The 24,204-nt window shown below is 44.9% G+C and overlaps 1 long non-coding RNA gene across 3 annotated transcripts in view; it reads right to left on the minus strand.

The window, feature by feature from the left end:
• LOC146395901 (uncharacterized) overlaps window positions 1-24,204 on the minus strand; it is a 45,853-nt gene that overhangs the window by 14,481 nt on the left and 7,168 nt on the right. Inside the window, exons 2-3 of one of the 3 annotated variants that reach the window (XR_014829982.1) lie at window positions 5,684-5,881; window positions 56-1,436 (exon numbers count right to left, since the gene is read on the minus strand). The exons of 1 other annotated variant lie outside the window; for it this stretch is intronic. This is a non-coding gene — a long non-coding RNA (uncharacterized LOC146395901). Of the gene's footprint in view, window positions 1-55; window positions 1,437-5,683; window positions 5,882-24,204 lie in introns of those variants that run through there. One more of the 3 variants, XR_014829980.1, reaches the window with a different exon arrangement.

The raw sequence follows: 24,204 nt of genomic DNA on the forward strand, positions 1-24,204 counted from the left end.
ACTTTCCAGGGAGGATGTGGACAGACCAGGCTGTCCACTCTGAGTGGCTGGTGTATTTCTTTTTTTCTGTCTTTTCTTTTTTTTTTTTTAGGGCTGCACCCTCAGCATATGGAAGTTTCTAGGCTAGGGGTCGAACCAGAGCTGTAGCCACTGGTCTACACCACAGACATAGCAACACCAGATTCAAGCTGTGTCTGCAACCTCCACCACAGCTCATGGCAATGCCGGATCCTTAACCCACTGAGCAAGGCCAGGGATTGAACCTGCATCTGTATGGATACTAGTCAGATTTGTTTCTGCTGAGCCATGATGGGAACTCTTCTTTTTTCTTTAATAATTTCTGTACAGAATTATATAAATTGCACATGTACAATATAGTGATTCACAATTTTTCAAGTTTATATTCCATTTATAGCTATTAGAGAATATTGGCTCTATCCCTCGTGGTGTGTGTAGTTCCCATTTTGGATCACAGCAGCCCCCTGAACATGGCTAAGATGTCCCTTCCTTAAGAGAGGCCTCTATTTCCCTCATAAATGAAGTGGATAAATCTCTGAAACTGATAATCCAGCCCAGACTATTGCAAAATTTCCCCAAAAAGCCATTCACTGGGGACCTGCTTGTCTCTGCAGGACCCCAGGGCTGTTGCACACCTCTCTGGCTGGGCACAGCACCACTCCTGGGGTGTCATCACATACACCACTGCATGGGTGCCCTGGCCACGCTCTGTGACCTCATTTACACCTTAAGAAATATACTCAGAAGGCCTCAACAAGCCTGAGGGCTGGGGAGCTGGGAGGGCTAACTTGGAGCTCTTTCCCGAGCAGTGTGGCCACTGGTGTCAGGTACCACATATTTAACGGGAATGAATTCTCCTTTCCCACCATCATGAGGGGAATACTCAGCATTCACCTCCTATCTCTAACAGAGCCCCGGGTTCTGGCAACTGTCAGAAAATCATCAGTGTCCCCAGGCTCCCACATGAGACAGACAAGATTGTGGAACCAGCTCCTGCAGATACTTAAACATTCCTGGCTGTGCTTATCTGACCCCACATTGACCTGATTTTGGAGACAGTGTTGTTTCCTTGGTAGTTAGTTTCCTGCCAAAATATCCTTGTGTTTTATAAATGACCGAGCCTCCCTGGGCCGAGCAAGGCTCTCAGTGTCAAGATTGAGGGAAGTGGCCCCAGGAATCTTGAATGGAAAGGAGGTTGGGCCTGACAAAGAGGAGGCAACTCCCGAGAACCTGAAGGGTCTTTCTTCAGAAAGCGGGTTCAGTGATGTCCCATCCGTCAGCCCAGTGGGAGAGGCGCTACCATATTGTCTGAGCCAGGGATATGCTCTGCGCCCCCACCATCCCCTGCCCCGAGCAGATGAAAGCCAGAAGTCCTTCCAGGCCAGATCACCCAGTCAGATGTTGTAGTTGCTCAGAACCTGGAGAGGAAGAGAGCAGAGCTTGATGACTTTAAAACAGGAAAGGGAAATGTACCTGTGTGCGTGTTGGATGGTGGGGGGCAGGGGAGTGATGAGAATAAAGAAAGGTAAAGGGTTTGCTCTGAATATTGAAGCTGTTTGGGAATTAGAGGGCTCACACATAAAACCCATCTTCTCCACCTGAATTCAAAATCCACAGAAAGATGCAGGCAGTCAATGGTTGGAGATCCACATGTCTACTTTATTACAAACTAGCTGGCTGTGAGTGTGGTTGCAGATCTGCAGCCTAAGGGTTGTGTGCACACTTGGCCTCTGCCACGGCCAAGAGTTCGGCAGGTCTTCCCACAGGGCTGGCCCTCAGACTGCTGGAGCACAGGAGGGACTGGCTGTGTCCGCAGGCAGATCTGGAACAGGGAAGAACCAGGAAGAACTGAACCACGCAGGCTCAGGTTCCCTCTCCATACTCTGACCAGACAACTGACTTCTCAAGACTGAATGGGTGGCTGGAGACTCAGAGGTTACCTTAAAAGAGTTCCTCCTCAGAGTTCCCATTGTGGCTTGGTGGGTTAAGAACCTGACCTAGTGTCCATGAGGATGAGAGTTCCATCCCTGGCCTCACTCAGTGGGTTGAGGATCTGGCATTGCTGCAAGTTGTGATGTAGTTTGCAGATGTGGCTCAGATATGGTGTTGCTGCGGCTGTGGTGTAGACCAGCTGCTGTAGCTCCAAATCAACCCCCACCCCAGGAACTTCTTATGCTGCGGGTGCAGCCCTAAAAAGAAAAGGCAAAAAGAGAGTTCCTCCTCATGGAAGCACAAATCCGGGGTGGGGAGGGTCCCCAGCCCTTAGCAGTTCTCTGCAAATACAAAGCAACAGCTAGAATCTACAATCATTGATATGTAAGATTTCCCTTAACTGATCAGAAACAGGCATCTCTCTGTGTCTGGTGGACTTCCAAGATGTGCATTGATGCTTCTGTGGTCACCAAGCCCAGAGAGGCCAGTACGCTGTGATAGGGCAGCATGAGTGGTGGGCCCAGAAGAAGAGTGTCTATGCCCATAAAGAGGCCACCTGGAAAGCTCCCTGTACCCCTTGGGCTCCTTGAGTGTTCCTCTTCCCTCCAGGCAGGCACACTTGTTCCTTGAGAGCAGGGCACATGCCCAGTCCCTCCCAGAATAACCCCTTTTCCTCTGCAGTTTGCACTCACTGATGCTTTGGTGATCTGATCCCCACCTGTCCTCATGTGACAGAAAACTGGTAGATCTAGATATTAACAAGGATTATTCTTACCAATCCTGGTTTTGGAGACTATTATAATCAACAAATTCTACAGTTGGAAGGTCATCTTGTTCAATCTCCTACCCCCCTGAAAAACTTCCTTAAAGAACTGGAGGAGGGGAAATGAAAAGGGTAAAGGGGACTAAAAGGTACAAACTTCCACTTAAAAGACAAATTAAATCCTGAGGCTGTACCATACTGCGTGGTAACTGGAGTTAACAATACTGCATTGTAAGGGAGGAGACCCTAAAAGTTCTCATCACAAGAAAAAATAGTAACTATGTGAAGGACGGATGTTAACCAGCTTACCGTGGTCATAATTTTTTAATATTTACATATATCAAATCAATGTGTTGTACACATAAAAAATAATACTATATTATATGCCAAGTATATCTCAATAAAACTGGGAAAGCAAACTTTATTTTTTTAATTTTAATTTTAATTTTTTTTATTTAAAAATTTTTTTTGCTCGGGCCGCTGCCGGGGCATGTGGAGGTTCCCAGGTCAGGGGTCTAATCGGAGCTGTAGCCACGCCAAAGCCACAGCAACGTGGGATCCGAGCCGCATCTGCAACCTACTCCACAGCTCACGGCAATGCCGGATCCTTAACCCACTGAGCAAGGCCGGGGATCGAACTCCCAACCTCATGGTTCCTAGTCGGATTCGTTAATCACTGCGCCACGATGGGAACTCCGGGAAGCAAACTTTAAAAATCAAACAATTTCCTTGGAGTTCCCATTGTGGCGCAATGGAAACAAATCTGACTAGTAACCATGAGGTTTTAGGTTTGATCCCTGGCCTCACTCAGTGGGTTAAGGATCCAATGTTGCTGTGAGCTGTGGTGTAGGTCTCAGACGTGGCTTGGATGCTGTGTTGCTATGGCTGTGGCATAGGCTGGCAGCTGTATCTCTGATTGGATTCCTAGCCTGGGAACTTCCATGTGCTGTGGGTTCGGGCCTAAAAAAAAAAAAAAAAAAAAAAAAACTCAAAAAACAATTTCCTCACTAATTCCTTTTAGATAGGTGTTTGCATAGCATATATTTTCCATAACCTCTTTTAGTACCTGCACTGAATCCTGTGTTAGTTTTTGGACTGTAATCTCATTTAGTGGGATGCTTTGTGACAGGATGATGTTTAATTTCACGTTAAATGTAACCAATGCCTTGCCCCTTCTTTTAAAATACTTGTGATGTTAGGAACCTTTGACAACACATTAAAGGAGATTAGGCACAGTCACTGCAGTGGGATTAATCTAAGACAGGGCTAGGCTGATGGGAGGGGGTGAATATTTAGATGTTGAGGCCAGGCCAAGAACATAGTGGAGCAGCTCAAGGTGCTACGCCACAGGCAAAAAGAGAAGAGATCAGAGTTGGGAAGGGCTTCCCAGGAGGGTCCAGGGTTGGGAAGAGAAGGCAATTAGGGCAGTTAGGGATCAAAGATGACTTGAGCCCCAACTGAATCCTCCTCACTCACTGAGTTTCAGAGAGATCTTTAGTCTTCAATATTCTGCTTCTTTTTAAGATTCCAGCATCCTGCTCTATAAGCACAAGAACCTGGACACAATGAAGGGCTTTGCAGCACCCAACAGAATAATTCTGAACCTAACCATCCTACATGGAAAGACCTGACATATATTTAAGACATTAATTACTTCCCTGAAGTACTTCCATGCACATAAAAATGGTAGTAAAATCATACTAAATGATGTAGAGAACCCAGAATACAGAAGGAATGGAAATGAGGGTTATTGGCACCCAAGGTTAGTGCAATGGTATTTAATCTTACTTGCCTGCCATCATCTTGGACACTGTGGTCATGGTCACAAAAATTGGGAAGCTCTTCCTGCAAAGCTCCACCCAGATCTGCCCTCTCCCTGATAAAGTAGTTGAGGCCCATCTTGCACTTCTGAGTGGCTTTGGAGGGTATACAAGATATAGTGCTATGAGTCCAGCTTATTTTTAGACTCTTGAGGCTTACATGTTAACCAGAGTCAAATAAACATACATGTGGAAACTCTGAGTTGCATTCAAACCACTGTTTCCATCTCTTTCTCTCTGCCTTTTTTTTCTTAATATTATTTTAAATTTCAAGTTACTGCCCCCTTTTCTCAGAACAAGTCTCCCCTGCTCAGCCTTGCTGGGGGCTGGGATCTGAGCTCAGGTGTCATGTCTCAGAAGGCAGTGTGATGCCTCTTCAAAACTATGGGCTTTGACACTAGACCATTTTGGTTCAAATCCCAAACTGTTTGTGTGTGTGTGTGTGTGTGTGTGTGTGTGTGTGTGTGTGTGTGTGTGTTTAGGGCTGCACCTGGGGCATATGGAAGTTCCCAGGCTAGGGGTCGAATCAGAGCTACAGCTGCCAGCCTACACCACAGCCACAGCAACACGGGATCTGAGACACATACGCGATCTACACCACAGCTCATAGCAACACTGGATCCTTAACCCGCTGAGCGAGGCCAGGGATAGAACCTGTGTCCTCATCGATATTAATTGGGTTCATTACCTCTGATACACAATGGGAACTCTCTCTCTCTGCCTTTTAATATAGTTGAAATATCCCAGTTTGAGCTAGAAAATAAGTCTGTGTTTGTCAATGAAATCCAGTTATCTGGATAGGATGGTATTCATAAGTCCTCTGCATTTAGTCCATTGGAATTTTCCCAGATTGAAATCAAATACCCACACTCCTGCCTGACTTTCAAATTCCAAGTCAGTAGTATCTCCCATCGCACACAGCCTGACTGTGACATTTGGGAGGGAGGTTATCACAATATAAGGACTGTGTGAGTACTCAAGCCTTATCTAATCAGGTTTTCTTGACACTTGTTTTATTGTGTTCAAATCCCACTGGCTTATCAAGTGACTGGACTGTTTGGTGAGACGTAAGAAAAGAGAGAGCTTCCTTACAGATGCTTGCCCTCGTTTTAAACCCATTCTCCTGCAAGTCTGAGGAGTTTTGACTCACAGCTTGGGCTACATCTTCGCTGACTGATCACCGACTTGGAAACTTGAGCTTCATTCCTCTCTCTCTCACATCTTAGGAAACATTGCTGAGTGCGGTACATGCTTGGCTAGGCAGATTCTTAAGGTCTCTTCCAATTCTTGGTGTTGTGGATTTTAAAGTCTTGTTGCCACAGCATTGGGCACAATTCCTCTTGGCTCCCTACAAAATAGGCATTTGATAAATATTTGTAGAATAAATGAATACGTGAAAAAATGAATGGATGAATAAATGAACAGATGGACAGAATGGTCAAGTGACTGTTGTCTCCAGCTCTTCTCCCAGTTCCTCCCTGGAAAACTTTTTTTTTTTTTCCTTTTTAGGGCCACACCTGCAGCATATGGAAGTTCCTGGGCTAGGGGTCAAATTGGAGTTGCAGCTGCCAGCCTACACCACGGCACAGCAACACTGGATTCAAGCTGCATCTGCAACCTGCACCACAGCCTGCAACAACATCAGATCTTTAAGCCACTGATCAAGGCCAGAGATCTAACCCACATCCTCATGGAGACTATGTCAGGTTCTTAACCCACTGAGCCACAATGGGAACACCCAACCATTTTGCCTTGGATTAAAAACTTTTGCAAAAAGCAATCCTGGTGCCAGATATGTCCCCTGATACTCCAGAGTTCCATAGGTAGACAGGCAACCTTATCAACTCTGGAGTTTCTCACCACATGGAGGTATAACTGATGCCCTTCAAAGCAAATGGGGTTACCATTTGCAAAATTAGGAGGCCATTATTTTTTAAAAAAGGAAAATAACTAGTGTTGGTGAGGATGTGGAGAAATTGGAACCCTCATACATTGCTGGTAGGAATATAAAAATGGTGCAGTTTCTGTGGAAAGGCTTGGAAGTTCTCAGAAATTTAAATGTAGAATTATCATATGATCCAGCAATACCACTCCTAGATGTATACCCAAAAGAACTGAGAGCAGGAATTCAAACAGACACTTGTAATTTCATAGCAACATTATTCATAATTGTCAAAAGATAGGAACAAGAACTGACAGATGAATACACACACAAAATGTAGTGTATCCATACAATGGGATGCTAATTAGTCTTGAAAAGGAAGGAAATTCTTACTGGTGTGACAATATGGATAAACCTTGAAGACATAATGCTAAGTGAAGTAAGCTAGATAAAGGAATGAATATCATATGATTCCATTTATATGAAATATGTAGAAGAGGCAAATTCACATAGACAGAAAGTGGAACAGAGATTACTAGGAGCTGAGGAGAGGGGAGAAGGAGAGTTATTATTTAAGTTACTGGGTCTCAGTCTGGGATGATGAAATAGTTCTGGAAATGGATAGTGGCGATTGTACAACACTGTGTATATATCTAATACCCCCGAATGTACACTTAAAACTAGTTACAATGGTAGATTTTCTGTGTGTGTATTTTAGTGCAAGAAAAAATAGTAAAAATGAACAAAATAAAGGGGGGACATGAAAGACTGGAGGTAAAAGAAGGCTGTCGGGTCAATTATGCCTCGAAATTCTGCTAACTACAGAAGCTAGCATTTCACGGTGCTTGTAGCTTGTGGGTGCTCTCATATGTCACTCCCTCAATCCTTGCAACATTTTTGTAGGGGATTATTATCCCATTTCACCAATGAATAAACTGAGATTCAGAGGTATTGACTCACCTGACATCATATCATTAGCCAGTAGCAGAGCTGCAATTTGAAACCTGTCTTCATACTAGAAATCCTGTACTCACCCAGCCTCCCTGCAGCTACCTGTCCAAAGTGGACACCACGAAGCTTGTAGAAACACAGCCCACATTGCAGGCCCAATGAGTAAGGCAGATGAGGGGGTAAGGGGAGATTACCCAGAGGACAGCAGCCTGACCTGCCCTCCTGACTGGCCTCACTCTCACCCTCTTCTGGGACAGGAAGAAGGTCACAAAGCTTGCAGTTGGATTGATGGTACTGAAATGCACTTGCTTTGAACATACGTCTTTTTTTTTTTTTTTTTTTTTGTCTTTTGTCTTTTTAGGGCCACACCCAGAGCATATGGAGGTTCCCAGGCTAGGGGTCAAATTGGAGCTGTAGCTGCTGGCCTATACCACAGCTACAGCAACATCAGATCCAAGCGGCGTCTGCTACCCATACCACAGCCCAGATCAGGCAATACCAGATCCTTAACCCATTGAGCAAGGCCAGGAATCGAACCCATGTCCTCATGGATACTAGTCGGGTTCATAAACCACTGAGCCACAACAGGAACTCCCTGAACATACATCTTGACTGTAAAATAAACATAACCCCCAACCCCATCCCTTCCTTAAAGCTTATGTATTCAGGGACCTCTTCAAGGCACTGACATCAAATTCTAATCTTCTGCATCTCAGAATCCAGCACTTCTCCTTAGGTCATCTTTCAAGAACACTTTGCTGTCATTTGACATTTGAATCCAGCATCTTTGGCATGAAATCAAGCACCATGAGGAGTTTCCCCCACTTGGTGAAATGCATGCATATCATTTTCACTTCCTATGTGAGGTTAATCTTTTCAGGGTCCCATTTAGCACAGAGATGGCCATACATCTCCTGATTTTATGGTTGCAGAAGTTACTACATCAAACCATCGACTGGCCCTTTCTGAGCAAAGCGATCCATCTGTGTAATTAATGTAGCTCACCCTTCTGCTAAAACTGGGCCAGTTCATTCTGCCTGTTGCCATTTATAGCAGCTTGAAAGATGGCAAAGATGGCCCCTCAGTTCTGACTTTCACCCTCAAGTCTTTCACCCATGGAGTTCCCTTTGTTCTTGGCATTCCTGCAAGTAGGCTGTTAATTAAACTCCCCAAATTGTTATTTACAGATAGTGGCTGCCTCAGGGTGGTAAGGGCAGGCCACACACACCCTGTCTACTGTCCATCTGTCCCTGATTACTCGGATCCTGGCTCTAGAACAGTGAGCCTTGGACTCCCAGGCCTGGCAGTGTGCTCACCCAACACCTGCCCAATTAACCAGTGATGCCTGGTGGTCAGGAATATGGGCCCTGACCAGACTGCTAGGATTTCAATGCTGGCGCCACCATGAACAAGTTCTGCACCACTGGGAGAACCTCTTAATCTCAGTGCCTCACCTCAGGACCTCAGTTTCCTCATCTATAAAATGGGGATAGTAAAAGCACACCCACCCCTTAAGTAGTTGAGATTCCATATCCTCTAATGTGCAAGCTACTTAAAATATCATTGGAAGCAGAGTAAGACTTTAATATAGGTTAATCCCTACCATCCATATTTTACAGAGTTCCCTGGTGGCCTAACAGTTAAGGATATGGCATTGTCACTGCTATGGCTCAGGTCACTGCTGTGGCACAGGTTCCATCCCTGGCCCAGGCCAAAAAAAAAAAAAAAAAGTACATGTTCTAAATAGATATCAAACCCTCAAAAATGAGGCATGAAAGAAAGGAAGGTAGATAGAAAGAAAGAAAGGAGTCACACATGGCAATGTGAAAGGGCCAATGACCCCCCAGAATCTGGCCAGAAAGACTGGCTGGAGATGTGGGGGTGGGAAGAGAGATGACGATAGCCCACCTGGGGCTCTCCCGCCCTGAAAGCCAAGGCCATGGTGCAGCCTGGAGTTTGCATTCTCCCTTTCCCCTGCCAGATGCCAGCTTCCAATGATTAAATTCTCACATTTCATACTGTGATCCCAACCTCAAATGTTCGACAAGGCCAATGCCTCCCCAGAGGTAATCAGAGAGGTGCTTCCTGCTCCTCCACAGACCATCAGCTTCCTCTCCAGGCAGAGGGCTGAGGCAGAAGGGAGAAAGGCTCCTCCCTCCTCGGAAGAGCCCTTGGAGGGTGACACGACAGGGAGAGGCGTGCTCTGCAGACTCCCAAGAGCTGCCGTTCTAGTTTCTGGACATGGGGACTCTGCAGAGGAGAGTGCCAGGTCATGTCTACAGTCCAAATTCAGTCACAATAAATCATCAGGGAGACTTGCCTTGGCTCCCCAAATGACAGATAGGGGACCATGAAGAACTAACGGTTTGGGACTCCCAGTGAGAGAAATTCCTAGAGAAATCGCAATATTTTTCACACAGGAACTTATGATTTAAGGTAACGATGGCAACACAAACATAGGTGTGCTTCAGTTTAAGCAAACCCAATTTTAAAAAAACCTGGATTTTGGAACTGGATGTTAAAAGCATACTGAATACAATTTTTAAGGTTGCTTTCTACTTACAGTCATTACAAAACACTGGCTATATTCCCCACATTATACCATATATCCCTGAGCCTCTCTTACACTCAATAGTTTGTACCTCCCCTTCCCCCACTCCATCCTCTCTCCCCTGTAGTAACCACTGGTTTCAGTGCTCTACCTGTGAGGCTGCTACTTTGTTACAGTCACTAGTTTGTGTATTTATTTATTTATTTATTTTTATTTTTTGCCTTTTTAGGGCCACACTCACAGCATGTGGAAGTTTCCAGGCAAGGGGTTGACTCAGAGCTACAGCTGCAGGCCTACACCACAGCCACAGCAATGCCAGATCCAAGCCACCACTGTGACCTACACTGAAGGTCACGGCAATGCCGGACCCTTATCCCACTGAGCGAGGCCAGGGATCAAACCCAAATCCTCATGGTTCCTAGATGGGTTCATTAACCACTGAGCTATGAAGGGAACTCCCTGTATAATTTTTTAGATTCCACAGGAGACAGGACTTGTCTTTCCCTGTCTGAATTATTCACTTAGCACATGTCCTATACAATACTGAGAATATAGCCAATATTTTGTAATAACTGTAAATGGAAACTAACCCTTTAAAACTGTATAAATAGTGTTTAAAATTTTTATTTATTTATTTATTTGTTTGTTTATTTATTTTTGTCTTTTTAGGGCCACACCTGCAGCATATGGAAGTTCTCAGGCTAGGAGTTGAATCAGAGCTAAAGCCACCAACCTATGCCACAGCCACAGCAACGCTAGATCTGAGCCGTGTCTTTAACCTAAACCACAGCTCACGGTAACACCGGATCTTTAACCCATTGAGTGAAGCCAGGGATTGAACCTGCGTCCTCATGGATACTAATCAAGATTCGTTTCTGCTGAACCACAGCGGAAACTCCTGTTTTTAAAATTTTAAACAGAGTATACTAAATAAAGTTTAGGTCTCACCAATGCCTCTCTGGCCCTGTCTAGTTGACCTTGAGCGAATCACTTCACCTGTCTGAGCTTCAAGTTTCCCTTTAGATCTGCAAGGTGCATTTCAGCTTTTCCCTAACTCTAGCGGCATCTATTTGCATTTTGAAGGCTTTCTTGATTTATTCATCAATGCTCTGTTACCTGTTATCCTAAAATATGTTCAGCATCAGTTCTCAAGATGCTTCTGGCTCACTGAGAGGTGGGTGGGGGCAGGGCGGGGGTAAGGGAGGCTCTTCCTGCTCAATCACCCAGAGCTGTAGACTTTCAAATACCATCGAGGTGGGGGCAGATTTGTTTTGCTCTAAGAACATGTCTGCTGCTGGCTATCATCACAGGACCAAAGGAGGGAGGTTCTGTGATGGGGACCCTTTACGTGGCACCAACAACCTCCTCTTGCACAGGAATTTGTTGATATGAAAATCACATTTCTGATACTGCTTAGCAGATCAGCACTTGTGTGTGTCAGTTTTTCAAAAGCTTCTGCTGATGGGACCTCAGCTCTCGCTTGCTAATGAAGATCTGAAAGTGGTTTGAAATAACGTGAACACATTTTTCAAGATGTTCTGCCTTTTAGGAATATCCAGCAGATAGTAAATATTAAAATTAATTGTGCCAAACATACTCTCACAATTTAAGCTGAATTGTCAGAAGTGCACAATAAAAGATTGAAATTATGTGTCATACAAGGAATAAATTTAACCAGATTATTTGACTCAAAATTAAATTAAAGACTGAAGGCACTTATTTTTTAACATATTTTACATTGTTATATGACCTCTCTTAGAGTCACTTATATCCAAGCCATATTTCTTTAGAACAGGTAATGTAAATTTGCTATCTCTAGTGTCTTTTACATCACCAAAGCAAGAAATATTTCTTCTGTGTAACTCTGTTTTCTGGTGACGACAGTAGATGCATCTTAGTATTTCTTTTTTCCTGGTTTTTTTTTCATTTGTTTGTTTTTTTTAGGGCCTCACCTGTGGCATATGGAGATTCCCAGGCTAGGGGTCCAATCAGAGCCACGGCAACTAGGGATCCGAGCTGTGTCTGCGACCTACACCACAGCTCATGGCAATGCCAGATCCTTAACCCACTGATCAAGGCCAGGGATCAAACTTGAAACCTCACGGTTCCTAGTCGGATTCCTTTCCGCTACACCACGATAGGAACTCTGCATCTTAGTATTTCTTTTTTTTTTTTTTTTTGCCATTTCTTGGGCCGCTCCCACGACATATGGAGGTTCCTAGGCTAGGGGTTGAATCGGAGCTGTAGCTGCCAGCCTACACCACAGCCACAGCAACTCAGGATCCGAGCCGCGTCTGCAACCTACACCACAGCTCACAGCAACGCTGGATCCCTAACCCACTGAACAAGGCCAGGGATCGAACCCGCAACCTCATGGTTCCTAGTCGGATTCATTAACCACTGAGCCATGACGGGAACTCTGCATCTTAGTATTTCTAATGTCTGTCTCTGATTCATGTAGAGAACAATCTATTTTCTCACTGTTTAATTTTGTGTGACTCCATTGGCCACAATAGTAAATGCTAAAGATACTGATCCTTACTCCCCTGTCCAACATTCCCTAGAGTAGAATGGCCTCGTAAAACGAAGCACTGGGCATCTATTTTTATTTGGTAAATCTGGCAACCCACTGCCAGAGCCCTTCTAATTTCCTCAGACCCCTTCCTCCACCCAGTTCTCCCTCCCGCTCTTCACCCTCTACTTATCCCAGCTTTTCAACTCCCCAGCTCCCTGCCCCGACTCCTGAGCTCTTACCTGCTTGCTTCCATAGGGCGCCCACCCACACTCACCCATCCTGAAGGGCTGAACTTGTAGGCAGGGTGCCCCCCACCATGGAGACCCATCTCCAGCTTTGGGTGGCTAAGCTTCCCTCTCACTCCTCGAGTTCAGTCTTTGGCCAAATGTTTCCCAGGTCTGTCATGTCCATGTGCTCAGCTCCTTCCTGAGGATGGAAGAGGAATTCACCCTGGTTCTACAGCATCTTTTATTCATGATGAAAGATGATCAAAGCATCATCTAAATGAGACTAAAAGGAGAGAGGATTAAAAGACCATCACTCTGGGGGTGGGTTCCTAATGAATAGGAACTTCTTAACATGAGAATCTCGAGGCCACCTAGACCTTAAAGGATGTGGCTTCTGCTTTCTTATTACTGAGTCATGGTTTCATTAAATGAGTAGAACTTAAAAGAGTGCAAGCTGGAGTTCTCACTGTGGTGCAGTGGGTTAAGAATCCAGCTGCAGTGGCTTGGGTAACTTTGGAGGTACAAGTCTGATCCCTGGCCCAGCACAGTGGATTAAAGGATCTGGCATTGCCATTTCGGCTCTGATTCAATCACTGGCCCAGGACTTCCGTAAGCTGAGGGTGCGGCCATAAAAAGAAAAAGAAAGAAAGAAAAAGAGAGAGAGAGGGGGAGGGAAAGAGAGAAAGAAAGAGAGAGAAAGAAAGAAGGAAAGAAAGAAAGAAAGAAAGAGAGAGAGAGAAAGAGAGAGAGAGAGAGAAAGAAAGAAAGAAAGAAAAGAGTCCAAATAGAAAGCAATTACATTGTTTTTTCTGTGCTAAGTCAAATGCTTCTCTTTGCTCCTGGATAAAAATCTCAGGCAGGTCCTATGGAATTAACAAAGAGGCTCATTTTTCAGATGATAAAAATGTCCAGTTCAATTCAGAATTCAAATTTGTCATACCATTTAGATTCCTCTTCCTGCCAGGTTGGGCCCGATACAAGATTAGGTGCTGGCGGTGATGTAGGAGCTGGTTGGCTTCATCACTTTTTTTTTTTTTTTTTTTTTTTTTTTGTCTTTTTAGGGCTGCACCAGTAGCATATGGAGGTTCCCAGGCTAGGGGTCTAATCGGAGCTACAGCTGTCAGGCTACACCACAGCTACAGCAACTCAGGATCCAAGCTACATCTGCGGCCTACACCACAGCTCACGGCAACACCGGATCCTTAACCCACTGAGGGAGGCCAGGGGTCAAACCCGAAACCTCATGGTTCATAGTCAGATTCATTTCCGCCACACCACAATGGGAACTCTGGCTTCATCACTATTTAAACTCCTTCTTGGAGTTCCTGCCATGGTGCAGCAGAAACGAATCTGACTAGGCACCATGAGATTTCAGGTTCGATCCCTGGCCTCGATCAGTGGGTTAAGGATCTGGCATTGCCATGAACTGTGGTGTAGGTCATAGACGAAGCTGGGATCTGGCATTGCTGTGACTGTGGTGTAGGCCTGGGGCAACAGCTCTGATTAGACCCCTAGCCTGGGAACCTCCATATGCTGGGGATGCGGCCCTAAAAAGACAAAAGACAGAAAAAAACAACAACAAACCTCCTTCTCTAACCAGGCTTCTCCAGACATGGAGAAGAGTGAAGGGAAGGGCGGGAGCAAGAAATGACTGTTGCAGTCTGGGGCCTGCTTCCTCCCCTCCTTAGCATTTCCATGGGTTCTTTTGAGTCTTCCCTTGGGATCTCATCTAACATCACAGGGCTCCCCAACCTGCAGTTCTTTTAACGAAGCCAAAGCCTATCCAGCTGGCCACTCAGCCCCTACCCTGTGGCCTCTAGAGCACCACTAAGTCAGGGGACCTTCCATCCCAAGCCCTGTCTCTTTACTCTGCTCCTTGGCAGTGGCAGCTGCAACCACACCTCTTCTTTGGGCTTTGCAGATGGCAGGCAGATACCAATCTGCAGCCACCCAGTTCTGAGCCTCACAGACAAAGCTCTGTGTGGTGTCTGAAGTCTCTCTCGATTTGCTAAGGGTGATGGGGAAATACCCACCCCTCCTTCCCAAGCAGGGTGGGTTGGGGTGGGGACAGGAGTGGTGGGAATGCCCAGCTCCTGCCAACTCTTTACAAACTAATCCTTGCCATTGGCTGCTTCAAACTCCTAATAAATTCCTAGCCTCCTCTTTTAAGCTCTTGAGGTGGGTGACAGAACAAGTTTTGGACCATTCCTGTGCCAGCTCTACACAGATGATCTCACACCCTCTAAGGTTAGTTCTCAGCTGGGGGACCTCCCCCAAATTTCCACACAGGAGGAATATCCCATCACTACTTAGGAAACTGTCCTCAAGTAAGAGTATACTGAAAAGTCATTTTTGGTTGGAGAGCTTCTAGAAATCTAATTGTGCTAAATGTTGTCTTGTTTTAACTCCTGGCTTTATTTCTCAGAAGAGCAAGGGAGCAACACGAGGACCGTGCTCTGAGCCTAGTGCCAGCACTCTGAAGGAAAAGCTGAGCGTAATGAGATGAGCTTCTATTTTTAGGAGGGAGATGTCAAAGGGGGATAGTGTATATTTCAAATGTACTCACGGGGAGAAACTAAAATGGGGTCAGGGCATGAGGAGCTCGGAAAGCAAAACTGTAACGTGGTTGTAGTGTGGCTACAGTCAAGTTGGGGGCTAGAAGGACGTGACAACAAGCTAGAAGGAAAAGACCATGCCCAGAGACTCATGCAAAGGAGTAGCCTGAATCTGGAAGGCCAGTGGAACGAAAGTTAAAAGCCAGGCTGAGCTGAAGCTTCTAAAACACTAAGGACAGAAGAATGTTTGGTGTTTAATGCAAATAACTCCACTGCGTGCTAGGTTCTCTTCTATGTAACTTGTATTTGAACTCGTTTGATCATCAGAATAATGAACCCATTTTACAGGTGGGGAAATGGAGGCGCAGAGAGTTAAAGCAACTTGCCCAATGGCACGCAGCTGGTAAGAATTCAAACCCAGGCACCAGGCTGCCGAGACTGTGGGCCGAAGCCCCACCCCCTGCTACCCAGTTAGTCCATCCACTTTGAGCTCTGTGGAAGCTCTGAGCCTTCCAGGGTGTAGATTATGTTTTGCTCACATTGTAATCCCAGCATTTAGTTCAATGCCTGGCAGGCAACCTACACACGCTTTGTTAAATTGACACAAACAAGAGTAACAGGTAGAACAAGACTCCTTCTGTGTCCTTTTTTTACCAAAGCCTCCAAACCAAGGACAGTGGATGCTAAGGACCGTCCACATTCTGAAGGGAGGGGCCGACCACATCCATTTTGAACTTAGACAGAGGAGACCAAGCAACCTCCTATGCCAATGAGGAGAGAAGAAAGATTACTCTGGAGAGAATGTGCAGCACCAGAGAGAGCCCTGTGGTTTCCCCACACCTCCCCAACTCCCACTGCCTCCATGATAAGAGAAGAGGGGCCTTAACCACTGGTGGAGAATTGGGTTGTTTTCAGGAAGAGGGACTGACAGCCCATTCATTGACCAAGTGCTAGCTGAGCTACCCAGACTCTGGAGCCTTCCCCTCGCCATGGCTGAACAGGCACAGGAAGGCTCCTGGGAGAGCTTGAAATGTAACCTTGGGTTTGCTGGTTATGAGACTTGGGCCCTCACTCTCCACCAAAGCACCACCTAAGGTCGGATGCTGGCTGAGGCTCCCACTGAGGGCAGGGAGAAGAGAGAGGCAGTGGGAGGGATGCCCACAAGGGCCACATCCAAGGGAACTCCCCATAGCAAGTGAAGAAGGAAGAGCCGAGGGGCCTCCTAAGAGGGCATCTCCAAGTGCATTGCCCCCGATGGAGACCAGGTCCTCGTGCAGCATCAACGTGTATCTGGGAAAGAGGCTGGGAGTGAAGGTGGGTCAATGGCAGTGGGAGGTTCACCTAACAAACTTACAAAAGGATCCCAGAGGAATTTTCCAATATGGGTACTTCAGCAAAGAGAGGGACTGTCACATAGCACAGAGGCCTTTCCCTGCCCTGGCTCTGGCCATGGGGAACTCAGAAGAAGCAGAGAATAGGAGAGGGGTCGAGGTGGGGGTGGGAGAGAAGGAGAAGATTCTGTTGGATGAGGGAGTGAAGTTTTGACTTGGATTATACTGGACTTCATGAGACTTGAAAGGGACCAGGGCATCTAAAATCTGCCCACGATGACACGGAGGCCTGGAGAGAGGAGAGTTGACTGGATGGGTTTGGAGGAGGAAACACAAAGCTCTTCCCTAATTTCGCTCCAGCCTGTTCAATAACCAGTTATACGAGGAAGTCGTGGCAGGGGCAGAACAAATAACATTGAGTTTCCCTAATCCTAAGACACACTTAAAATTTTTTTTAGATATTTCTGAAATATAACCCCTTGTAAATCCAAGTGCACATCGATTAATTTTTTTCCCTGAAAAAGTTTTTGAATTGATGCCATCTTTAAATACATTGCTTTTTAAGGGTGAGAATATTTTGTAATTTCAGAGCCATTTCAAAGTTTTACATGTTTTTCAGTGGTGCTTTCACTTGTGTGATTGCAAGCTCAATGTCACTCTCCGATTTTCCCACTCTAGGACTCTGTGCTGTCCAGCCTGCTGGGGGTGTCAGGAAAAGGGCAGAACAAGAGTGAACAGGTGTTGGCCTGAAACTGCAAGCAGAAAGCAGAGGGAACTCCCAGCCATGTTCCTGGCAAAAGACATCCAGGAAACCACAGGATAACCCAAGGTTTCTAGTGCATGGGGTGAGGCAGGGGCAAAAATCTGATAAAGAATTGGCCAAACAAGGAGTTCTCATCATGGCTCAGTGGTTAATGATTCTGACTAGGAACTCTGAGGTTGCGGGTTCAATCCCTGGCCTTGCTTAGTGGGTTAAGGATCCAGTGTTGCTGTGAGCTGTGGTGTAGGTCAGAGACTACACCTCTGATTGACCCCTAGCCTGGGAACCTCCATATGCTGCAGGAGCGGCCCTAGAAATGGCAAAAAAAAAAAAAGACCCCCCCCCAAAAAAAAGAATTGGCCAAACAAGATTGTGGGAGTAGGTGAGTCTGGAGAATTTTTTTTTTTTGTCTTGTGTCTTTTTAGGGCCATACCCACAGCATATGGAGGTTCCCAGGCTAGGGGTTGAATTGGAGCTACAGCTGCTGACCTACGCCAGAGTCACAGCAACACCAGATTCAAGCCGCATCTGTGACCTACACCATAACTCACAGTAATGCCGGATCCTTAACCCATTTACCGAGGCTGGGGATCGAACCTGCAACCTCATGGTTCCTAGTTGGATTCATTTCTGTTGCACCAAGACAGGAACTCCGAGCCTGGAGAAATTTTAAAGAAAGAAACATTTAAAGTTTTTTTAAAAAATGGATATCTGGTCATCTGCTGATGGACATTTAGGTGGTTTCACCATCTTGGCTATTGTGAATAATGCTGCTATGAACAGGGGGTGCAGATATCTGTTCAGGACAGTGATTTCATTTCCTCTGGATAAATACCCAGGTGTGGAATTGCTGAATTGTATGGTAGTTTTATTTTTAATTTTTTGAGGGAACTTCATCCTGATTTCCACAGTGGCTTCACCAATTTACATTCCCACCAACAGTGCTTAAGGGTTTTTTTTCTCCACATCCTCGCCCACACTTGTTATCTGTGTGAGGTGATTGATGCTAACTAAACTGACTGAGGTAATCATGTTGCAATATGTACATATATCAAATCATTGCGTTTTACTCCTTGGACTAATAAAATGTTACTTGTCAATTATATCTCAATAAAACCGAGGAAACATAAACTATGGCAATAATTTTTTTCAAAGGGTAATGATCCATGGACAGAAAGAGAATTTAAGAAGACCAAGATGGTATACTCACAGCTACATAAAATTAGCCTAAGAAAGAATTAAATTGCACACTATAAAGTAGGGTTAAGCAATTCGTCCAAAGTGACAATAACTGATAAAAAGCATAAATAATTACCTCCAATTTTTCTTCACTTTTATTCCTTAATATGAAGTGCTCACAATGAAAAGAGTAAAACAAAGATGCATTGAAGGAAAAGAAAGCTTAGGATGGTAAAGATATAGTAAGAAAACACTGGCTCGAAGTCAGAAATCCTGAGTTCCCACATAACCACTCTTCTCACTGGGGCCAGTGATAGACATGGCCACAGCATGATGGCATGACTTCCTGCTGAGCCAGGACAAAGTTTAAGAGATCTGCCAGCAGGTGCCTCAGGCAGTCAGCACAACTGAACCTGTCTCTCCCTGAGAAGCTGTCTCTTCGTGAGTTCCCCCCTCCCTAGTCCAGAAGAGACCTGGCAGAGTCTGGAGAGAACTTAGAGGCAGATCCCAGAACCCCGGGCATAATTGTTGAGATGTTCTTTGGGGAACAGGATCTCTCAAATTTCAAAAAAGTGAATTTCGAAAATGGGAGCAGGAGAGTTTGTATTTCCTGACACAATTCAACAACTGAATATTAAACAGAAAAACGGAAGCTTCTTAGAAAGTAAGGATCTAAGAGTTCACAAAAGCAGCCGTGCAATACTAACTGCATTATTTTTCATAGCATTCATATCCTAGCACATGAGGGGAACCACAAAGTAAAGTGTTTACTAAAGTTCCTTAGAAACAGGTAGAAGGCTGCTAATTGGATGAAATATGGTTTGGTAAATTCATACATGATTAAAAACGTGCATCAAAAGAGAATAAGCAGCTCCGTGAGTGGATATTAATAAATCATTGTCAAAAGAGGAGAATTTATTTATTATTTACTAAGGATTTATCTTATTGCTTTCATTGCAGTCAGAAATCTTATTAACGATTTGGAGGAATAGAAAAAAATCTATTGGTGGAAAGATAGAACAAGCCCATGGTTATTTGGGTAAATACCATATGTATGATCTTTATTTGTGAGTCAGGATAACTTAGACTCCTTGTTTATGAAGAACAATGGTTTGCAGAGCATTTTAATTTACATTCGAAGTACTTTTTGGGAGATGGGAGCCAGGACTTGCGTGCTGGGGATACTGCCTTAAACTATCTCAGGTCCTTTGGTAAAAAATTATGGATAGTGCTTCACAGTAAAAATTTTTATGAATTATAAAGTGTCATCTAATCAATCTCAGTGTCACTCTTGCTTGTCTCTTCTAGCTAAAACGTCTGAGATCTTTCAAGGCATAGGCCATGGTATTTAGACTTTTAGCCCCTGTACCCTCTATCCTCTGAACATCATCTAAGTTTATCAAAGGCCCTCTTAATATGTGACACCTAATTATTAACTCAAATACTCTAGGTAGGGTTTAATCACCTAAGATCACAGTGTAGTGACGTCCATCCTTGAGCTAGAAACCATTCTTCTATGTAAATGGTCTAATATCACAACCCTTCAGTACATGCTTCATACGTTTGGCCCTCACTGAGTTGTAAACTAAAGCTCTCACATCTATTTCAGCTGAACTGCTGTTAAAACAATATACTCCCTCTTGTCCCTGTTGATTTTTTTGGAAACTGAATACATGGCTCTACATTCACTCCTGTTACATTTTAACATTAATTTCAGCTTAATACATTGGTTAACATTTTTTAACAATTTAAATGTATCATCAGTATATTCAACTAGGACAGATCCTCTGCATTCATTCAGCAAAAACTTGAGTGCCTCCGAGGCACTGGGCATGGCACAAACAATAGATTTAAGTCCTGAGTTCCAGATACATGCGACCTACCATGGAAGAACCAATAACATTTAGAAGAAACAATCAAGAAATTCTAGATAGCAGATTTCTCTCCAAGCATCATTTTATTTGGGGAGCAGTGTCCTGAAACAGAGCACCTAGGCTTCCCTGGTGCTCTGCTCCCCAGGTCCCAACCCTGCTTATTGCAGATAAAGATTAGACCCGCATTTTCTAAATAATATAAAAAAACTTTTCAGAATAGGAGACAAGATGGTGGAAGAGTAGGGGGACACGCTCGCCCTCTCCCACAAACACAACAAAAAAAACCACATCTAGAGGATAAATGACTCGCACAGAACACCAACCAATCGCTGGCAGAAGAACCTAAACTCCAATAACAGCAAGAAGTTCGTGACATTACTAGGTAAAACAAGAGAAAAGAGGAGAGTGAGAGAAGGTGAATCCGAGCTGGACGGGCGCTCCCGAAAGGGAACTGTGGAGGAGAAAGGGATCCTGCACCCTGGAAAGTCACCTACTCGGGGGAAAGATCAAACAAACCGGAGGAATCTCCAGATGCAGAGAAGAGTGTAGCAGTAATTGGAGTTCTGAAAAGAAGATCGAGAACTGAACGGACTGTCTAAACTATGGGCACAGTCACCAAAAATTGAGATGCCTGGGTGGGGGCTGGGCACCGAGACCTCGGCTTCGGAGGTTAGTCCCCTGGAAAGGGCTGGGGGGGGGCAGGGTGGAGCAGAGACAGCTTGGGAGGTCTAGAAACCGGTCTGTCAAGTTTGACAGGGCAGAGACTGCCTGGGAGACTAGAAAGCAAAGCTGTTGCAGGGGAAGGGAGCAATACTCTAGGGGCGGGGAAGTGGAAAGCCACATCAGAGGGAACCTGGGAGAAGAGCCTGGTCTGCGTCCATGCTGGGGAGGGGAGAGAAGAAGGGTGGGTCCCCATAGAATACTCCCCACACCACAGCAAGCTTACCTGCCACTAGCTAGCAGAAAGCTGTGCTTCCCAGTGCATCCCCTCCCCCTACCCCCACCACCCCCTACACACTCGCCCGACCTGGGGCTGCCTGCCATCTGGGAGGGCTGGCCTCAACAATTGCCTGAAGTCTACCACTGCAGGGGCTGTCCCTGCACAGGCCTGCTTGCCCTTTGGAGGGGCTACACCCGCAGAGCAGCACCAAACACCACCAGCCCCCGAGAAAAGGCCTGCAGCCCAGAAAAGCTAGATCAAGACTAGCCAGGCCGTGAAAAGATCTGCCTAATTCTCAGACAGTATTTTCGAGTTGGCCTGCCCTGGGGAAAAGCCTCTTGGGTTCACAGTGGCACAGCTAGCCGTTCCAGGTCTCAGGAGGAGCCACACTTCCGCAGAACAATGGCACAGGACTGCCAGCTCCCGGCAGGACCCCCCCGCACCCCAGAAAAGCTACAGCAAGTCTGGCCGGGCTGTGAAAAGATCTGCCTAATTCTCAGACAGTCTTTCTGAGTCGGGCTGCCCTGGGGAGGAGTGCCCAGCTAGCCACCAAAGCCCTCAGGGGGAGCCGAGCTCTCGCGGATCAGCTGCATAGGACTGCCAGCTCTCTGCAGGACCCCCTGCAGCCCAGAAAAGCTGCAACAAGCTTGACCAGACTGTGAAAAGATCTGCCCACATTCTCAGACCATCCTTCTGAGTTGGGCTGCCCTAGGGAAGAGCCTCTTGGGTTCTCAGTGACCCAGATAGCTGCTCCAGCCCTCAGGGGGTGCTGAACTCCTGAGGAACAGCTGCCCAACACCGCCAACCCCCTGTAAGACCCCCACAGCCTAAAAACACCAGAGCAAGCTCTGCCTGACCGAGTGAAATCTGCTACCATCGTGGTGTGGACCTCCCAGGCCTGTCTGCCCTCAGGAAGTCCTCCTTTGCTTCAAAGAGACCCTGTTAGCCCCATCAACACTCCAGAAAAGCCACACTGACTCAAAAAAGACTGACCAACAACACCACCCCTCAGGAAACATTCCACGGCAGTGACAAGGCAAACACTGCCCGGTCATGGAGAGTACAACTCCCTCAGGAAAAAGAAAACAATAAGTAAGATGAAGAAGCTGAGAAACCACCCCCAGTCAAACCAACAGGAGAACTCCCCTAAAACAGTCAACAATGAGACAGAGCTCTGCAGTCTGACAGGCCTGGAGTTCAAAAGAAAAATAGTGAAAATACTGAAGGAATTAAGAGAAGATATGAACAGCAATGCAGATACCCTCAGAAAGGAACTAGAAATATAAGGAGGAGCCAAGAAAAACTTGAAAATTCATTTGCAGAGATACAAACTGAACTAAGGGCAGTAAAAACCAGAATGAATAACGCAGAAGAACGAATCAGTGATATGGAAGATAGATAATGGAAATCACCCAATCAGATCAGCAGACAGAAAACCAAATCAAAAAACATGAAAGCAATATAGAGACCTATGGGATAATATAAAGCAGGCCAATCTACACATAATAGGAATTCCAGAAGGAGTAGAAAAAGATAAGGGAATGGAAAATATATTTGAAGAAATTATCACTGGAAACTTCCCAAATCTAAAGGATACTGGGCTCAAGATACAGGAAGCACAGAGGGCCTCAAACAAATTGAACACAAATAGACCCACACCAAGACACATAATAATAAAAATGGCAAAATTAGTGGTAAGGAGAGGATCCTAAAGGCAGCAAGAGAAAAGCAGAATGTTACCTACAAGGGAACCCCCATAAGATTATCAGCTGATTTCTCTACAGAAACACTACAGGCCAGGAGGGAATGGCAAGAGATATTTAAAGTGCTCAAAGGAAAAAATATGCAACCTAGAATACTCTATCCAGCAAGAATATCATTTAAAATAGAAGGGGAAATAAAAATTTTTTCCAACAAACAAAAACTTAAAGAATACAGCAACACAAAACCCAGGCTAAAAGAAATACTGAAAGGGCTTCTCTAAACCAAAATGAAAAGAAGGAAAGGGAAGAAAAAAGAAAAGAAAAAAAAAAAAAAAGAAGAGGAAGAACTAGGACTGAGAAAACCGCAATCAGAGAGCTGTCACTCAAATAAGCCAGCATACAGATTTAATCATGAACATGCTTCAAACAAAATGAAATTAAAAAGAAAAAAAAAGAGTCATCAAAATCATAAAATGTGGGCAAGGGATGTTAGGAAATAAATAGACCCTTTTGTTTGTTTGTATGTTTCTCTTCTTAATTTTAATATAGTAATGAAGTGTTTGAACCTACAGGACCCTCAGGCTAAAACACACAATTATAGGAAAGGGTTAGCATACTTAAAAAACAGGGCAACCACAAGCCAAAACCAAATATTGCATTTGCAAAAAAGGAAAAAAATATACACTCAAGCAGATAATAACAGGAGACCATCCAACTAAAAAAAAAAAAAAAGAAAGGAAGAATGGAGAACCATAGAATCAACTGGAACACGAGGTTCAAAATGGCAATAAATAATCATCTATCAATTATCACCTTAAATGTCAATGGACTGAATACTCCAATCAAAAGACACAGAGTGGCTGAGTGGATAAAAAGGCAAAAACCTTCAATATGCTGCCTACAAGAAACTCACCTTAGGACAAAGGATACATATAGATTGAAAGCGAAAGGGTGGGGAAAAATATTTCACGCCAATAGACATGACAGAAAAGCAGGAGCCGCAACACTCATATCAGACAAAATAGACTTTAAAACAAAAGACATAAAGAAAGACAAAGAAGGACACTACTTAATGATTAAGGGATCCATCCAAGGAGAGGATGTTACTATCATCAACATATATGCCCCAAATACAGGAGCACCCAGATACATACAACAAATATTAACAGACATAAAGGGAGAAATCAATGGGAGTACAATCAT

Source organism: Sus scrofa, chromosome 15, assembly GCF_054392235.1.
Source record: "Sus scrofa isolate SSC_HxYL_T2T_F1_AM1 chromosome 15, Sscrofa_HxYL_maternal_Yorkshire_Landrace_v2.0, whole genome shotgun sequence".
Classification (NCBI taxonomy): Eukaryota; Metazoa; Chordata; class Mammalia; order Artiodactyla; family Suidae; genus Sus; species Sus scrofa.